Source organism: Aquarana catesbeiana, linkage group LG02 (assembly GCF_042186555.1).
Source record: "Aquarana catesbeiana isolate 2022-GZ linkage group LG02, ASM4218655v1, whole genome shotgun sequence".
Classification (NCBI taxonomy): Eukaryota; Metazoa; Chordata; class Amphibia; order Anura; family Ranidae; genus Aquarana; species Aquarana catesbeiana.
Window position 1 is genome coordinate 665,057,533 of NC_133325.1, and position 20,046 is coordinate 665,077,578.

General features: G+C 39.4%; 1 protein-coding gene across 1 annotated transcript in view; it reads right to left on the reverse strand.

Moving 5' to 3' along the window:
• Window positions 1-19,660, reverse strand: part of SERPINF1 (serpin family F member 1) — a 133,688-nt gene extending 114,028 nt beyond the window's left edge. Inside the window, exon 1 of the mRNA XM_073616622.1 lies at window positions 19,502-19,660. The gene's annotated coding sequence lies outside the window, so the exon portion shown is untranslated. The remainder of the gene's footprint in view (window positions 1-19,501) is intronic.
• Window positions 19,661-20,046: the final 386 nt, after the last annotated feature.

A 20,046-nucleotide genomic window follows, 5' to 3' on the forward strand; every position in this document is an offset into this window, starting at 1 on the left:
TTGCTGAAAGTAATGGCTTTCTTCTGGCCACTCTGCCATAAAGGCCAACTGTATGGAGCGTATGGCTTATTGTCCTCCTATGTACAGATACTCCAGTCTCTGCTGTGGAACTCTGCAGCTCCTCCAGGGTTACCTTAGGTCTCTATGCTGCCTCTCTGATTAATGCCCTCCTTGCCCGGTCTGTGAGTTTTGGTGCGCTGCCGTCTCTTGGCAGGTTTGTTGTTGTGCCATGTTCTTTCCATTTGGTTATGATGGTGCTCCTAGGGATCATCAAAGATTTGGATATTTTTTTATAACCTAACCCTGAATTGTACTTCTCCACAACATTGTCCGTTACTTGCTTGGAGAGTTACTTGATCTTCATGGCAGCGTTTGGTTAGTGATGCCTCTTGCTTCGGTGTTGCAGCCTCTGGGGCCTTTCAAAAAGGAGTGTATATGTAATGACAGATAATGTGACACTTAGCTTGCACACAGGTGGACATCATTCATTAATTTAGTGACTTCTGAAGGTAATTGGTTGCACCAGAGCTTTTTATGGGCTTCATAACAAAGGAGGTGAATACATACGCACATGCCAGTTATCATTTTTTTTATTTCTGAAAAATAGTTTTATGTATATATATTTTTCTAATTTTACTTCACCAACTTAGACTATTGTGTTCTGATCCATCACATATAATGCAGATTTAAAAAAAAAATTGAACTAAAGGCTGTAATGTAGCAAAATAGGTAAAAAGCAAAGGGGGTGAATACTTTTGCAAGGCACTGTAGTAACTCCACAACAGGTGATTGTAAAAATAAGTGACTGGGCATCATTAGCAGAGAATGGAGAGTGATTGAGAAGCCAGTCAACAGTATGCAAGGGGCTTAATTCTTCACTCTATATAGGTTTTAGAATTTTAAATGTCTCTAGGGCCACATTGTCAAGTCTGATTTCTTTGCTACTGGAATAATATTTTAGTATATAAAGAAAAAAACTTTTAAAAATGATTCTATACACATCCGCTAATAAATACATTGCTATATATACAGACATTTCTTAAAACCTAAAATGTACAGGCAGTTTCTTATCTGTGAATGAAAAAACTAGAAATACAAACTTTTATACTGAAGGACATGCAGGATCGGAAGGAGATTACAAAACAAATAGATGTGACTAGTACATTAAATCAATCGACATCCTGCAATAAAAATACTGGAGTCTACTGCCCAACTTCATTTCCAAAAATTCTGTGCATTAAACGAGACACAAGAAAACTGTCCCAAACCACACAGGAAAAGAAGCCCACAGTTTTCTTGGAATATGACAGCACTTCAAATCCAGTCCACTTCAGAAGTGCATGTTAAGGGAAATAATTTTGCTGATACCACAAAAAAAACGTGTCAGAGAGTTGAAACTATTTCTGTGATAATGAAAGACATGTCAGACAAAGATCTGCAATGCTAGTGGCTAGATAGATTGCATTTAATCACATATTTCTCTAATGCTGCCAGAATACAATTTGCCAAAAGACAAATCTCACGGTTTTAAGAAAACTAGTCTGATCTGGAGCTGTCGCCTCAGTGTTATCCTTAAACATTCCTTTCTCTCATGGATGCATGATGAGCAGAATTACACTGCACATTCCCCTATTATGGGAGTATATCCTACATATACCCCTGAGCTTTATGTGTGAAAAGAAGATCTCTAGAACTTGCTGGATTCCTCTCACTTCAGTCACATGGAGATGCCATGGCTTGACATGATCGCTGTACACCACAATAATTAGGAGGTAGCCCATTAGTGCTATCCCCCAGGATTTATGTTTCAGTGGTATAGCTAACTATGCCTGGGTCCCCCCTTAGCTGCCACCATCTACCGCTCCAAAACTGGCCACACTTGTTGCATTTTTAGTACAATCTCCTTTAAATGTACCAATAACCATGTAGTGCGAGAGCTTTCTGATTCGATATGTTCGGTTAGACTGTAGTTGCTGGTAAATGTAAATGAGATTGTACAACCATGTTGTAAAATGCATGATCAGCTTTTAGTTTTAAAACCAAAATCACCAAGCTGAGATGCAACAGTGTCCTACTCCAGAGCAGAACTGTACAGCACATCTATTTGAGGTCAGAGAAATCACACTGGTGTTTATGTGGCCACTGCTTCCTCATGTTCATAGATAAGATAAAAAGAACCTCTCAGCAATGGTTTCAAGTGTAATTGAACTTTCAGCTTAAATCTCCTAAATACAATCCAGAAGCATCAAAATAAAATGTGTGCAAAGTGTTTGTTTTCTTTAGAAAGTGCAGGAGCAGTGGACTCCCTGCAGAGGTCTGACATGCCACGTCAGACCTATAGCTTTGCTATCTGCAAAGCTAGTGTTCTCTGCTCATTGAAAGGCTCTAGCTCTGACTTGTCAGAGGCCAACAAAAACCAACAAAAATTTACCAGCTAACCTGCAAAAAACAAATTGGTCCCTGTCTAATAATTTTCCTTAAAAACAGAGGGCTTAGTTTGCACCCATTTGCAAAAATGTACGTGTAAGCCGCATGGTCTACGTCAAAGTACCTTTCTGCACTGCGGTCCTAACTCTATAATTTTAAGAGTCTCCAAGTTGGAGCAAATATCATATATCAGTGGATAGATTAAGGGCAGGTTTGCCTGGAGGGTGTCTACTCCTCGTTAAAAGGTACAGAGACACATGGGATGCCCAGCCGTAGCAAAATGGCAGCTGAAGGCATCCAGTGCATCTCCGCATCAAAATTCAGCAAACTGTACAAACAAGTGGCAACCACCCCAATCTATAGCTAGTCTTTGCAGTAAGATGCAGATATAGGACAAGGACAATGCACATCACAAACAAACAAACAAACAATTCCCAGCATGCTTACCAACTAGCTTGCACTTCCATCTGCACTTTACTGCAAAGGCTAGTTAGATAGATTTGGGTGTACTAAAATCATCTGATTAACCACAGAGCTTGTGTAAATCATATGTGTCCAGTTTTAATGGATACCTGTACTGAAAGCATATAGAGGTTGCCATTACTTCTGAAATTTCTAGTTGATTGGTTGTCATGCTGATCCAATGGCTTTAAAAGGGTTAGTTCACTTTTTCACAAAAAAGGAAAAGGTGACCTAACTCACAACACTCTCCCCACCCCTCCAACCCCCACTGTATGTACCTTATGTGATCCCTTCCATCTACCTCACTCTAGCCTATTTAGAGGTGCAGCACATCAAAACCTCACTACACAGCATTAGAGGCTGTGTATTGGCATAATGCAAATAATGGTGAACGCTCATTGTTTAGCGCTGGCCACATGACCAATGAACTTCGCTTTGAGGCTCCTTTCTTCTGGGGCAGCGTCCTGAAATAAGGAAGAGATTCTCAATGGGCAGCATGGTCATGTGTCCAGTGCTGACCAATAAGAGCTCACTATTGCCAGCAATATGATGTTAAACAGTCTCCATTTGGGAAAGTTTTAAAGATCCAGTCATTATATCAGCTTGGAAGGGAGTTGGAAGATGGGGAACACATAAGGTACATACACCTGGAGCATAAAGGGTGGGTAGAATTAATATGAATGCTTGTTTCTGGCTCAGTAACTGGAAAGCACTGAATTCAGGCAGAGGCAGGCAACTAATATTAGGACATCCTCTGTACTTCTGTCAGTATAGATTTCTTTTACAGTGAAAAGTTATTAGCCTTAGTCTAATATGGCCATGGCTTTTTCCTGAACTCCCAGAGACTAACATTCAAGCTTTAGTAATAATATTAGTCCAAGATCTGATGTGAATAATTTGCTTTTCTGCAGTGCATCCAAAAACGAAATTGCAGACACAGGCCAGTATCCATTCTTATGTCCTATTTACTGCGATAAGGATTCTGCCCATAGTTCCACTTCAAGGTTTTTACTTTAATCTTTAAAAGGGCCCCGGCTTCATACTTATTTCAAAACAGATGGAGCTCTGCTTAATAATAAAACACTTTATAAAGCAGGAACATTTTTTTCACTTTCTTTAAAGTAAAATATGCTCATATACTGTAGCTAACTGAATACTTGTATGGCAGAGGTTGGTGAACTCACAGTGGGAGTGATGTAATATGGCACCCTTTCACTTGACTCGGCTGGGAACCTTTCTGCATTGTAACCTCTATTTGATACAGCACACTTTTTTGTAAATTTTTTTTTTTTTTTTTTAAAGTGACTTATTTAATTCCTCTTGCTATATCATCTGATAGTGCCCATGCATAGAGGCTGTTGTGAACTCTTTGCAGCTTCCTTTTCTATGTCACAGCTCTAGCAATTTCTAGAAAGCAGTTGTAAAAACTCTGTGTAAAAATCTACATTTCACCTTAGCTTCTTTCATACTTTCATTCTCCATTGGCTGCAATTCTTAATTTTTTTCTATTGGATGACCTCAATAGTTCCAGCCAATCAGGATAATGTAACTTTATCCTTTGTGATGATCATACAATCAGTCTGCCCATACATGGATCCAAATGTGGCCAGTCCCTGCTGAACCGGCCAAATTTCAATCCATGTACTGTATGGCTGGCCTTAGACTTGTGATTGCTAAAGAGCTTTGACATGAAAGATGAGCAATAAAGAGCTTACAACAACTTCTATTACAAATTCTTTACACAGATACTGTTAGGACAGCAATAACAGCTTGGTTCATGATCATATGGAAGGCCAGATTGTAAAAAATGGACATTGTAAGAGAATACAAGCAGAAATATAACCCCTACAGATACATCTGCAGAGCAGTTGACAGACTTGAAATTCTGGATAAGAAAGTTGAATATTCTGTTCGTGTTTTTTTTTTTTTTTTTGGGGCGGAGGGTTCATACAGCTATGGAGTAATATATATGTTCTTTGTTGGTCCTTCTTTCTATATGGGGCATAAATGTGAAGCTTTTCTTTTAAACATGTGTTTTTCAACTTAATAAGCTTTGTATAAACTTTTTATATGTCTGTCCCATCTGTACCAGTAAAGTAAAAGCACATAAATTTAGGTTCTAGCGAGTTTATGGATGTGGTACATTCTGAGCAGCCTGAGCTTCTTTTGTATTTGTAGTCTTTGAAATAATTTAGTCCCAGACTGGAACAAACCTTAAATAACACCAATAAAATCTTCAGTGAAAAAATAAAGATTGGAACAAAAACTCAACAAGTGACCTCTGAAACACGCTTTGGGGTCCTCAGTCCAAGAACACAATAGAGAGAAGCACACACCGCAGATGGTGCAAGGCCCATTCATACAGAATCCACCTGTCCTAGCACAATTTTGTTTTTCTAAATGTTTTTTGTAGCATTCCACCACATACTTTCAGACATGTTATCTGCTCCCTGGAATAAAATGTCTTTCAGACACCAAAATTAGTTTTGTAATTATTATTATTTATGATTTCAGCTACTTATATATCGCCGTCAATTTACGCAGCGCTTTACATATATATTATACATTCACATCAGTCCCTACCCTCAAGGAGCTTACAATCTAAGGTCCCTAACTCACATTCATACATACACATACTAGGACCAATTTAGACAGGATCTAATTTACCTATCAGCATGTCTTTTGAGTAATGATCTTTTAAGATGTTTTGGGTGTTTGAAGATTTCTGGATATTTCAAAAAATAACCCACAGTTTGCAAGTATGTTCTCTGAAAAAAAATAAATAAAACAAGCCAAGCTTGTTTCACAGCAGCGCAAATATGCAATTTATTGTTTTACTGAAAGACTTTGCAGCTATCCTACACCTGATGAGTCTTCTCATACTAGACCATGGTATACTGAATGCCCCAGTATGAAGCTTATCATTTCAGATCTACAATTACAATTTAGTACCTTGATGCCAGAAGGCACTGGCAATGCAGAGTGAATGATGCACCAAGTCGGGAAGCACTTATTTTTTGTCTTATTTGTTTCTGGTAGACAATTCAGTCTCATGCAGCAACTTTACTGTTTTAAAAAATGTTATCCTTCTGTGTTTCTTTGTTTAAGGTTTGTCCCAGTCTGGGACGAAACGATTTCAAAGACTAGAAAGAGTAATCGACTTTCTCATCCAGAATTTACAGTCTATCAACTGCTTTACAGATGTGTCTGAGGTGGTCATATTTCCAAGGGAATATGTGTCAATCAAGCCGTAATTATGTAGATGCAAAAACATTCTTTTTAGTTTTGTAGGAAGTTGTCCAATGGGTCTTCAGGGAATAGCCTGTAGTGCACCTTTACTTTGGCTCCATCGATGCATTGGTGGAATGTTTTTGTTGTAAACACAGATGCCAGCAGTTATTTTTTCAGGATGTGAATGAAAGTGTTATGAATGTAAGGCTCTTGGTGCTTAACCACTTCAATACAGGGCACCTTTACTTCCTTCCTGCTCAGGCCAATTTTCAGCTTTCACACTTTAAATGACAATTGCGTGGTCATGTAACACTGTACACATATGACATTTTTATCATTTTTTTTGAGACAGAGCTTTCTTTTGGTGGTATTTTATCACCACTGGATTTTTATTTTTTTGCTAAACACACGAAAAAATACCATTTTGGAAAAACTTTTCCTCGTTTCTGTTATACAATTTTGCAACTAAGTAATTGTTTTTCTTCGCTGATGAGGCTGCACTGATGGGCACTGATGAACACTGATATGTTGCACTGATGAACACTGATATGTTGCACCGATGAACACTAATAAGCTACACTAATTATAAGTGTAAACTGATTACATGGTAAAGAGTCTATGTCATCTGTTTTTACCCTGATCGGTGATGCGCTGTGTCGAGGGATACAACTCACCACCGATCGCCACGCTGCATCCCTTTGGGGGTACGCATGAGCATTGGAAATCCCAAAAATGACACTACAGGGCACCAAGAAGCTGCCTGGTAGACACGTTTCACACAATACAAATGTGCTTAATCATTGCCATCATTAAAGTGACACTAAACCCTGGTTTAAAATGCATTCTTAAATCAAAAAAATACCTTCAGTAGATCTCTGCCTCCTCCAGATCCCCCAAATCTTTTTAGCTGCTGCCATTATCCAACTTCCTGTTAGAGGGTGGCAACATTAATTATCCATGGTCCCACTGGAAGAGTGTAGCCACCCTCTGTTTCATACTCTGAAGACCAGGGACTATGGACAACAGGAAGTGTCCTGTGCACATGACCCCGCAACTAATGTGCACTGCTAGTTCCAAATGGAAGGGGGGGGGGGGGGAGGTTTGGGAGCTTACAGAAGACATTTCAAGGAGGCAGAAAAAAACTCAGTCAGAAAGGATTTTCATGAAAAATAGATTACAGGGCCATTACCCAGTGGAGGTGTATGGATTACTTTTGAAATATAAGGATCTAGTTTATTGTCACTTTTAAATCTAGCCAACCTTCGTCCATAGTCCCCTAACCATTTCTAGGGTTAAACCCCCCACCCAGGTGCTTACTTAAAGCTTTCTGATGGTGATGCCCTCTCGCAGTGTTTACACACTTAGTTCAGAAACCTTTTCAGCATTGCCCACACCTGCATAGTAACTTCTCATAGCCTTGAATGGACCCTTACTCCAGTAAGGTAAAGGTACAGCCTATTCAAGTTTATAGAAGTTACTGCAGTGGCGAAAACATTTCAGAACTGAGGGTATAAACACCACAGGAGGCCTCCACCATCAGAAAGGGGTAAGTAGGCACCCAGCTAAAGCAGTTTTAATTTACAGGAAGATAGAGGGCTAGGGAGGGGGGCTACAGAGATTTAATTCTAAACCAAACCCGTCCTTTAAAAAACTATTTTACCTTCTTACATGAGACACTTTACTAGGCTATGGGTGCATCTGCTTGTATATTCAGTTGTCTATCGAACAAGTTTTCAGCAGATTTGGTGCTTTCTTCTGCCCTGATCCCTGCTGCTATAAAATGTATATTTAGCATTCCTACGTGGCATCCACATATGTACATGGTTTTATCCTTGCTAAACATGATATTACATTTTTTTAGGTTTTGCATTTTGACTGAAACAGTAATTTGTTCCACATAAGTAGACTTTATTTTAAATGGTGGCTAAACACTAAATCAACCTCCTAGTAGCCTTCTTTATCCTCTAAGATATTGAAAAATTATTTTATTTATATAGATTTTATATCATTAGGTATGGAAATAGAGAAATCTTGTTGTCTGTAATCCATATATCCTTGTGACTTTTCTTTATTGCCTCTTCTGGTTTAGGCAGCAATTTGCACAGTGGTTCTTCACCCCCCAACAAAGAATACATTTGGAACATGCCATTACTTCTTCCTCTGCAGTCTACTCTGTACTCATAGGCACATGGATGAGCCCCCTGTAGGCTTTCACCTCCTGGAATTGTAATAATCTCTCTTTGTGCCCTTGCTAACAATTTACTACTATATGATCTGTACGTATTGTATATCAATACTGTAAATTATATACTGCTAAACCTTTAGGGCTCATTTACACTTGCTTTGACTTCAGCATGCTTTTATAATGTGTTTTTGATGCTTCAGTGGTGCTTCGATGAAGCTTTGGTGATGCTTCCGTGATGCTCTGCTGAAGCAAAGTCAGCAACTGTGGCTCAATCCAAAGCTTAGCTCACCCTGCTTATTCAGGTGTGCCCAGCTCACTCTCTCTTTCTGCCAAGTGCCCACTGATTCTTCCTTTTTATGGACTCACACAAAGACTGGTTAACTCCTTCAGGATCAAAGTCCCTGTAATCAGGGTTTGGAAGTTCTTCCCACCCAAAACTCTATGAATCTCCAAAATTCCCTGATAGAGATTTAGCAATCCAGAGAGTACTGAAAGTCGGTCCTCTCTTCACTAGCCAGACTACCTCAGAACTCACCCTGCATGAGTGAGAACCCCTGAGTACTCAACATATCTTCAAATTGTCCCCCTTTAATAGGACTACAACCCAAATAGTGGGGAAATATACCTGCCGTTCAGTACCCAACCCTGGTGTCCTGTACACTTCTTAAAGAGCAATTCCAGGAAACAAGTGAAATCAATTAATTGGCTTGTTTTGCGTTCCATCAACCTACAGCTGTGCTAAAATCTGAAAGTTCACTCTATTAACAGAGATCTGTGTTTTGTATAATATACCATATCCATTTAGACTACCCTACATAGTAAGTAGGCAAAAGAGGTACAGAAAAGTCAACATTTGCAACATATAAAAGGTTGATAAATAGAAGAGTATTGTGAGGGTCTGATTCTGTAGACCTGTACTAGACAAGATCAAGTGGCCTGTTGCCCTACTCCAAACCCATTTTTAACACCTGAACCTGTTCCATCATCCTTACCCAGATATCTACCTTGACGTGATATTTTTCTTTACAAAGGTCAATTCCTCTTAGGCTCCATGCAACCCTCCTAGCAGCAGCTGCTTCTAGAAGCAAATAGTGTTATCCTATGTGTCCATGCACACTATTTTAAGTCCAGAAGCATTCTTGAAACTTCAGTTTCTAGGAACAGAAAAAAAAATGTTTTGTGTTTTTGGGAGCTAGCAGAAAAAAATGCTGAATGCTGCTGCTAAAACGCTACTAGCACAAAAATGCTATTATGAGCATTTTTCATCCAGTGCTTTTTTGGCATTTTGTAGTGTGCATGGAGCCTTAAAGAAGTTTGGGTCAGTTAAAAAAAAAAAAAAAGAAAACCATACTCACCTCTATGCTGCAGCATCTCTGTTGCAGCTGTCCCCTGTTGGCTCTAAGGCTGAGAACTGAATGATCACATGACCACTGATCATTCAGTTCTCGGTCAGCTTTGAGCTTTGCCCCTCCAGTGTTCACCAGAGTGCTGGGCTGAATAGGGGGCAGGCATAGCTGGCTTCGGCTCTCAGTCAGCTTGGTGGATCACGGCAATGTGATCAGGATCATTCCAGAGCCTGGAACAGCTCTGTGACCTCACAGGACACAGGAGAGCAAAAGTTAGTGCACTTGTGACTCACACGAGTAGCATTGCCAAAAAAAAGCTTTGGCTGTACTTCTTTTTTAACACTAGTTGTCTAACGTTACTCATAACAGTGCTACTGTGATGTACCTCTATAGCATCCCTTAAAGCTGAACTCTAAGCAGGTATAAAAAAACACAAATAATGCAGCACTGTATTCATAAATACCTCTTTAAATGCATTTTTTTTAAAAAGATAAGCAGTATAAGTACCTGGATTTCATTTGGTATTAGCCTATTTCAGTCATCATATAGCAGAACCCATACTGGGAGAGGGAAAAGCAACACAAGGAGCATGCTGAAAGGAGGAGGTAGCAGAGAGGTAAAACTGCTCTAATACGTATATATATATATATGTGTCATTTTGTATATTTAGTTGTTTGCTTAGTGTTCAGAATTCTCTCTGGAGGGATGTTCGACACATTGCCTGAACATGGTTACATTTACTACATCCCTTTACTTGCAGTAGGCACAGACAAATGTCAACCAATGATATAAAATCATAGACATTAGCATTCCCAATGACATCATAGATTTTTTGCTTTGATAATAGGTATTTTACATTTTAAAAGCAAACACTGTAGTAGTAACCTTCAGTTCAGCCACGATAGCTGAGATGTTGACATAAGATAAATGAACACCTACACTAGATACATGTATATATTATATACTGCATGTTCAGATCTGCCTAAATGTAGATATATGCATTGGCATTCATCACAGACTCACTGGAAGTGTCACCTTAGTCAGTTTTAAAGCAGCTAAATTTAGACTAAAATTGTTTCTTAATTACAATGAAAAATCACCCTGCAGTTTACCCTAAAGCCCTTAATGAGATCAGGCACTGAAAAATAATTAATCTTGTCCAGCGCTGTATGAAATGGTTCAAGACTGTTCCTCCCAGGAAAACAAATGCAGAAAATAACATGTGTAAAAAGAAAATGTTTAATCTACCATAATGATTATGGACAGCATGATAATAATACGTTTGGCTTACTTACCATTCAGTGTATAGACAAGTGCTCAATGGCCAATTAGAGGATTGGTATGGAGATTTAAACAATATGCCCTCTCATAGATTTCTTTTACTCTGCTGCCTACCTTAGCACAACCATATGACCACAGACCACAGATTTAGATTAAGTTTCTTAAAAATTTTAATAATACCCAAAGCTGTACTGCCCTTGAACCTCACCTATAAAGATGTGACTTCTACTGCCTATGCTGATTTGTGGCTGGGATATCCACATGTTCTTTTTTCTGGAGACTTGCACAAGATGCTAATGATGTCTTCTTTTTTTCACCCCCATTTCATCAGAAAATTCACATTTTGAATAGTCCAACAATAATACTGACTTAGGAGTATTGTGACAGTATTTTATTTACAGCAGGCACGTACAACAGGGTAAAGATCTCCATAGCATGCGGTGATGAACGAATAGACGTAGAAACAAGGCAAGTTATTGAATTACAAATTTTCTGATCTGAATGAATATTTCCATGAAGATCTGTCCAATCCTCATTACTTTACGTTACGTTTTTTTATTGGCATTACCAAGCTTTTGGAGGTCTACCACCTTCTTCTTGGTCCAAGATGTTACTGATCAAGTACTGTTTGCACCAGGAAGAAGATGGTAGAAAATGCTTACATGGAAATATTTAAGAGAATTAGAAAGTGATGAATTGGCAATTCTTCTAATTCCATCATCACTAAAACTGACCAGAAACAGCACATTTCAAGCAGTTTCAACTACTTTTAAAAGCAAAAACAAAATGGATCAAGCCAGCCTATCACTCAAACTATAGGTCATTTCACTGTGTTGATAGAAACTGTGGGTAGTAGGTTTCTTTTAGTTGCCTTTGTAAGCAAAGGCTGGCTAAAAATGCTTCAAATCGCTTGAAGATTGCAATAAGTGACCAGCATAACTGTGGGTACAAGCTTGCAGGCAGGAAACAACATCATAACAGCATAACGCATACATTCTCTGTCATTCTTGCAAGGAACCTGTCAAGACAGAAGTATGAGCAGTGCTGTCTAGGAGGCAGTCAGAGGGTCAGGGTCTCCCTACATCTGACAGCATGGTAAATTGTTTTAAGAACTCCAGCCAAAAATAACAAAGTTGAAATTGATAGCCCATTAAAAGATAAAATATCAACACAAGCTTTGGCTGCAATATTCAGCACCAATTCAGTCCAATTCTAGTTGTACTCTGTGAGATAAAACCAGCATCTTTCACCTGCCCCCTCTAAGCTCAAGTTATCCTGGACCCACCCCAGCATGTGACTGGACAGTGAAAAAAGAAGCAGCACAGTTATGAATTCATCTCTGTTGCTCTGCTTTCTCCTCCTATCCGCATTTCTCATCAGCGCATGAACTGATTGGCTTCTACCACTGTCTCTCTCTGAACTGATTAGAAAGGAGGGAGGTGTCATCCCAGTAGGCACTGTATATTTTTCTAGAGGTAAGCCCCCATCCCAATTTTTGCCAAACCTAAGCACCCCCTGAAGGAGTGCGATTCCTCTAGCGGGACTTTTTTCACGGGGTTACCTCTAATAAAGTAGAAAGTAGTAGAAGTTTATAGTTTTTGTATAAAAGTATTGTAGTTTATTAATTTAGCATCTAAAAAACATTACACATGACCTAACCATATATACAATAAAATGGATGCATGTAAATGGGAAAAAGTAATTCTACAAATAAATGACCAAATGCAACGATACAGGTAGTAAAGAACCAATGATCATTTCTCTGAACTGATTGGGTCTAGCACTGTCTCTCTCTCTCACACTCCAATCAACTATTCAGGAACTTCAATAAGACCGATATCAAATCAAATTCAAGCACTTATACTGCTTGTATTTAAAAAATACATTTAATCATGTATCGACTACAGAGCTGCTATGCAGTGTGTCAGGTTAGGCACTTTACAGGCACCAACTGTCCCTTACACTCCAACTACACTGCCAGGTCAGACAAGGCAAAGTAAAATGAGGGGAAAACATACAACCTCTGTGAGTGTATGGGCAGCATAAATATGTTTGTTCATTTTAGAGGGCTGGTATCTGATACCTGCAATTTTGCCATGTTCAGGTCATAACATGTACCAACATTGGGTTGATTGAACTTTGCCAGCAGAAAAACAGAAGTGTTCATATTGGAAATATTTCAACATAGGAGATCACAAGTAGAATACCAAAAACAATTCTCATTTGTAGATTCTAAGACAGACAAAGAGGATGTTCTGTTTCCAGCATGTGCCTTTTTCATCTGGGGTCCAGGCTTCCCACTGTACCACCTGGTCAAAATCCTTCCTGTTTCATGGATGAAGAAAAGCATGTTTCTGCAACAGAGTATTCTTTGTAGTCCTGACTGATACATTATGTAGGATTCTGCCATTTCGGTGTGCAGCACAGCTTAAATGCAAGTCTGTATTTTGATAACATTCTGAATTGATTCTGTTGTGCTCAGACTGTTCCAGGTTCTAAAATCATCTCTAAATGCTTTTTATTCCATAAACCCAGCATGCAACCATCTATTTTTTTTTTTTTTTTTACAGAAAAGAACAACCATCTATTCTTAAATGGCAAGCAAGTTTTCATATAGCAACCAGAGATCCATTAGACTTTGTAGGAGGTAAAGAATGATGAAAATTCTGCCATTTGGGGATCACTATTCAAAGTTTTCCAGCTGCTATACAAATTATTTAAAACTACTACATGCAATGCACAGAAAAATTTAACCTGAACCAAACACAAAGAAAAATATCCCCCTAAATGGGACTTTGGAAGACCACCAACACTGGATATGTATAAAAGAGTTTTATTCAAGAATGTACAAATTTAGACAGGTGAACAAGTATAAAAAGACGTGTAGCGTCTGAATGTGCATACAACAAGCAACCGCTCTCGTAGGGCACATGGAGTCAGGAACCATTGGTTATTACCTGCTAACCTAGCAGCTCCATTTGAGGCTCTGGTTAGCCCCATCCCCACTGCCCTTTAAAGCACTTACTGTTTACAACCGAAATCCATTCGCTGTCACACACCTATTACACCGATGTGGGAACTGATTTCCTCAAGCCAACAATGTTCTTTGGACGGCGTCTTGTACCCTTCCTGATATTTGATTTCCATGCTCCTGATATGGAATCGCTTCAATTGAGCTAATATGTGATTATTCTCCACTCTCTACCCCTGACGAAGGTGTAAAAAACTGGAAACGCGTCAGGTATCAGGGTATTCACCCATCGGAGAGTATTAGTGTCTTTTTATATCCTATGCTACAGTTTGGCTCTTTTGTGTTCTGTTATGCTTGTTGTACGCACATTCAGACGCTACGTGTCTTTTTATACTTGTTCACCTGTCTAAATTTGTACAATCTTGAATAAAACTCTTTTATACATATCCAGTGTTGGTGGTCTTCCAAAGTCCCATTTAGAGGGATATTTTTCCATGTTTTGTCTAACCAGGGATGGGACCACCACACTTTCTTTCCTGATATGGTGGAAGCCTCTCTTTTTTTCTGAACCAAACACAAAATAAGCAAAAACGTATAACATAAAATAGTACCTGTTCACAATTAACTCTGTGCCTGCAATTCCCATGTTATTATTATTATTATACAGGATTTATATAGCGCCGACAGTTTATGCAGCGCTTTACAACTTGAGGGTAGATAGTACAATTACAATACACTTTAATACAGTAGGAATCAGAGGGCCCTGCTCATTAGAGCTTGCAATCTAAGAGGGAGGGTCAAGAGGTACAAGAGGTAACAACTGTGGGGGATGTGCTAATGGAGAAAATAAATGTACAGTTAGGTGGGGGCCCAGATAGGCTTCTCTGAAGAGATGAGTTTTCAGGGATCGTCTGAAAGTAGACAAAGTGAGAGATAGTCGGACAGATTGGGGTAGAGCATTCCAGAGGATGGGAGAGGCTCAGAAGAAGTCCTGGAGGCGAGCATGGGATGAGGGGACAAGGGAGCTAGAGAGCAGGAGGTCTTGAGAGGAGCGAAGAGGACTATTTGGTATTTTGAGACCAGGTTAGAGATGTAGCTGGGGGTCAGGTTGTGGATTGTCTTTGTAAGTTACTGTTAGTATCTTGAATTGAATTTGTTGGGTGAATGGCAGCCAATGCAGGGATTGGCAGAAAGGGGTAGCAGACGCCAAGCAGTTTGGTGGATGAGCCTGGCAGCAGCGTTCATGATGGACTGAAGGGGGGATAGCCTATTTAGAGGTAAGCCAATGAGGAGGGAGTTGCAGTAGTCGAGGCGAGAGATGACCAGGGAGTGGATTCAAAGCTTTGTGGTGACATAAATTAGGAAGGGGCGTATCTTGGGGATGTTGCGGAGGTTGAAGCAGGAAGCTTTGGACAGCAATTGGATGTGGGGCCGAAAGGAGAGTTCAGATTCCAGGATTACACCTAGGACCTTGGCATGGGGGGATGGGTTGATACTTGAGGCGTTGATTTTGATAGAGAAATCAGGGGAAGTGGCACATGGGGGAGGAAATATCATGAGCTTGATTTTGGATAGGCTGAGTTTGAGAAAGTGATGTGACATCCAGGCTGATTTATCTGTTAGTAAGTTGGTGATGCCTGAGGAGACAGATGGAGTGAATTGGGGGGTGGAGAGGTAGATTTGGGTGTCGTCCACATAGAGATGACATTGAAAGCCATGGGAGGCAATCAAAAGACCCAGGGAGGAGGTGTAGATTGAGAAAAAGATAAGGTCCAAGAACAGAACCTAGGGGGACTCCGACAGAGAAAGGAAGAGGAGAGGAGGAAGTAGAGTTGTAAGTGACACTGAATAAGCAGTGGTATAGGTAGGATGAGAACCAGCAAAGAGTACAGTCACAGAGACCAAAGGAGTGGAGGTTTTTTTTTGAGGAGGGGGTGGTCCACTGTATCAAAAGCAGCAGAGAGGTCCAGGAGAAGTAGTACAGAGTAGTGTCTTTTGGTTTTAGCCGTTAGTAGATCGTTGGTGAGTTTAAGGAGAGCAGTTTCTGTGGAGAGTTGAGGGCAAAATCCGGACTGAAGGGGATCAAGAAGTTTGTTCATAGTTGGTCGCTCAGTCGGGTGTAGACCAGTCTTTCAAGGAGTTTGGAGGAGGAGAGTAATCAGATGAGGCGTAGATTGTTAAGACTGGTGGGGTCCAGTGGGGTGCTTTTGAAGGTTTGGGCTGACTAGCACATGTTTTAGAGAGTTGGGGAAAATGCCAGAAGAGAGAGAGAGAGATTGAAAATGTGAGTTAGAGAGCGTAGAATAGAGTCAGAACGTGAGCGTAGCATTTGCAATGGAGCAGGATCCAGAGGGCAGGTCGTTAGGTGGGCGTTAGAAAAAAGTTTAGCAACCTCATTAATACTAGCAGGGTTGAATGAGGGAAGTAATGATTGTATCTGTGAACATAGGGTTTTGAATGGGGGAGGTATCTGCGCATTGGAGATCTCCTCACAAATTGTATCAATCCTTATTTTTGAAGTGATTGGCGATCTCCTAGGCAGTGAGCGTGTTAGAGGGTGGAGGCAGTAGAGGACAGAGTAGAGTGTTAAAGGTAGAGAAGAGATGACGGGGACTGGATGATAATGTGTTAATGAGCGTGATAAAATAGGTCTGTTTGGCAGTGTGGAGGCAGGAAGAGTGTGAAGGAGTATTATGTTGCATTAAACAGCCTATTATTGACCATGCCTGAGAAAACAATGTCACTAACTTAAGTTGGCCATAAAAGGTTCCTGACTCCAGACCCAGTTTACATTTCATCAGAATGATCTGTCAAAAGTTGGGTCATAGATACTGTATGTGTAGTTAGACACTCAGCAGATTTTTATACTATAAGGTTACCATGAAAATAATGTCACAATGGTGCTAACATAAGAGACAAGAAAGATAGAATGAGAAAGTTGTGGTCCGTGGCAACCAAATAGAATTCCTGTGACCACATTATGAAAGGTGAAACTTGATTGGTTGTCATTGACAACAATGCAATGTGCTTCTTTCATATACTGCAGTTGTTAAATCAGCCCCAATAACATATAGCTATGTGGACATACTAGTCCTAATGCTAACCTGACTGATGTCTAAGCGTATCATAAGATATCTGCATAGAGTAGGTTGCTGGAGATAACCAGCGATTATTTTTATTATTACAGGTAGCATCCTGGATTTACAAAGTGATTTAGATATTGTACATTCACGTGAGTGATGCTTGAATTGGCTATGAGTGATGTTACTTTACAAAGGATTCTTAGCTTTGTTTAAACCTTGAAAACAGATCAGTTAAAGCTCAAGCTAACCAAGGTGAACAGCAATCCAGTAGTTATGCCAAAATGTTCCTTCTGATGTGGGAGGAAGGGATGGAAAAGAAACGTGGCATGGGGAATAGATGTGCTGAACATACACCCTCAATGATGTGAAAAGCTGGGTCTTCTAGTTCTATAATCAAACCTCAATACAAATAAAGACCTACAAAATGAAGTTGAGTCTGCAAAATGTTCTCCTCATTATGGGAGACATTCTCTAAAAAAGCACACATTTTTACCGTTATTTTTTAAGGTTCAGGAGGGCAGTATTTTTTAGTATTTAGCTGGGATTAAAACAAGGGCACATGACCTCAAACTAGGAGGAGAAAATTTCAAAAATAACCCTAGAAGGTATTATTTCACTGAAAGAGTAGTTGATGCTTAGAATAGAATTCCAGCAGAGGGAGTGAGCCAGTCAACAATAAGTTAATTCAAACAGACTTGGGACAAACATAGATCTACAGTATACTCAAACAAAAAAGTAAAAAAAAAAAAAAAAAACATACAAAATCATATATAGAGAAAAAAAAAAACGGGGCAGAGAAGATGGATCACTTGGTCTTTTTTCTGCCATCACTCTTCTATGTTTAGCTCCCAAGCATTTTTCTGCCTGTTGTTCTACACCTGACTATGCTGAACATGCAAAATCCTATTCTTCCTAATTGTCCCGTTTCATACTTGAACTCTCAGTTGCCCTACATCCTATGCTTAAAAAAAGTACAGGAGCTTATTTTTCAATATATTCAGGCATTTTGGTTCCATAGACTACAATGGGAGTGCCTGATAAATGCATGATATGTGCGTTTTTGCACTTTTTTTGTGTGCATTTTTACACCTGAAGAGCTCCTCTACTTGTATAAAACTGCTCTCCTCCCCTTAGTAAACTCAAGGGACAAGCTCCTGAAGCTTCATACCCATGCAAAAATGCTTGTAAAATGCCTGTTATACGCCTGTAAAACAACTCTAAATTGTCTGAAAAATATGATACATGATAGAACTACAAGGTCCAGCTAATATATAGATGATCATTTATCAGGTTTTATTATTATTACTGTGTACATAGGGTCTTATTATTATTATTAAGGTGTACATAGGGTTTTATTATTATTATTACTGTGTACATAAGGTCTAATTATTATTACGGTGTACATAGGGTTTTATTATTGTGTGAACGACTTAATTATGTAATGCACCATTCAGGGACTGCGAATAGAAATTTTATATGGGTTTTTTTATACAATGACAACACAAGCCTCTTATCTTATCTACTGTATCTTATTATATCATAGATTGAAGTTAACCATACAATCAACTGAAATTTCAAACACAGAATGATTTCATATATGATCAAATTGTCAATCAATTTACTGTCTAGGAGAAAAATATGATCGTAATATTGAAAAAAAAAAATCGTTCAATGTGTCATACACTTATCAGTCATATCAATCTATCTACTTTCCTATGATCAGATTATCTGTCTAGACCGATCAGAACACTTTCTATTAATCCGATGCTCAAAATCAATTAATGACAAAGTATTCAAAGTATTAAGTAAGTTTCTTTTCCATAAATCACAGATTTGATCATATTGTCAAACCCTGTGAAGAATAGAATGATCATTACATGTATGGCCACAATAACAATTCAACAAAAAAAAATATACTCAATCGACTTTTGTCGAAGGAGCCAGGCTGAAAATTTTTGGCTGACCAGAGCTGCAGACACAATTCAGGTATTCTTACAGCTGGCGCTGCCAGAATACAATGACCTGGAAAAGGGAACTCATCCATCCATGCCATTTGTGTGGATGAAGAAATCCATTTAATTTCTTTTCTTTAGCCTGCAGGCTAAACGAAAGAAATCTGTTAGTGTATGGCCAGCATGAGCCTGCTTGTGCTACATGTTTTTAATTTGCTTTAAACTGATGAAAGCTATCACAGATTTTCCAGGCTGGCACTGAAACCAATCCTTTAGGAAATCATTCCCACTTTCTTTCCAAATTAAGTGATTTCCAAGATGTCCTATGGCTTGCATTGTATTGTAAAATGTGTACAGGTGGCAGCCACCAAACTGACCACATTGCCACTAAGCCATTCAGTAACCTCCTGTTGTAAAGCAGATCTTGCAGACAGAAGCCTATGACCCTATAAAGTGCCTAGCTCTACAATTACAAATCAGCTGATCTCCATCCCCTGTCTCCAGCATGTCATAGTGGAAAGTTGTAGGACTGAGAAGTTACAGAGAGAGGATGGCACTCATACCTTAGTAGGCAGGGATCCTTTCACCCACGGGTGCTGAGTGTTGAGGTTTGCCCACCCCTAGGTGGTGGCTCTGATGATCTGGATGTAGGAAAGCCCCCCTCTTTATCTGTCCTTTAGATGTGAGAGTACAAGAGGTGGAGCTGAGGGCGGCTCTGAGCACACACAGCTGGACTGGGAGGGAGTCATTCCTCTTATTACTCATCCTGGAGATGTGGCATTCCTAGGAGCTCCTACAGATGTCAGATCTGCCATTACACTCCATCACAATTCAAGACAGGATAATAACGAGGAATCCACACATCAACAGAGATCCATTCTCTGATTATATCTCCGCTGATCAATATTTATAATCACATTTTCTTATAGATTATTGTTTTGCTATTTAGGCTCCATGCACACTGGAGCCTCAAAAAAGCTTTTTCTGGATGCCAGATTGCTGGCAGAAAATGCTGGTTGAAAAACGCGCTTTTAACAGCGTTTTGTACAAGCGTTTATGCATGTTTTTTAGCGTTTATGGGCGTTTTTAATAAAAATACACAGAAGAC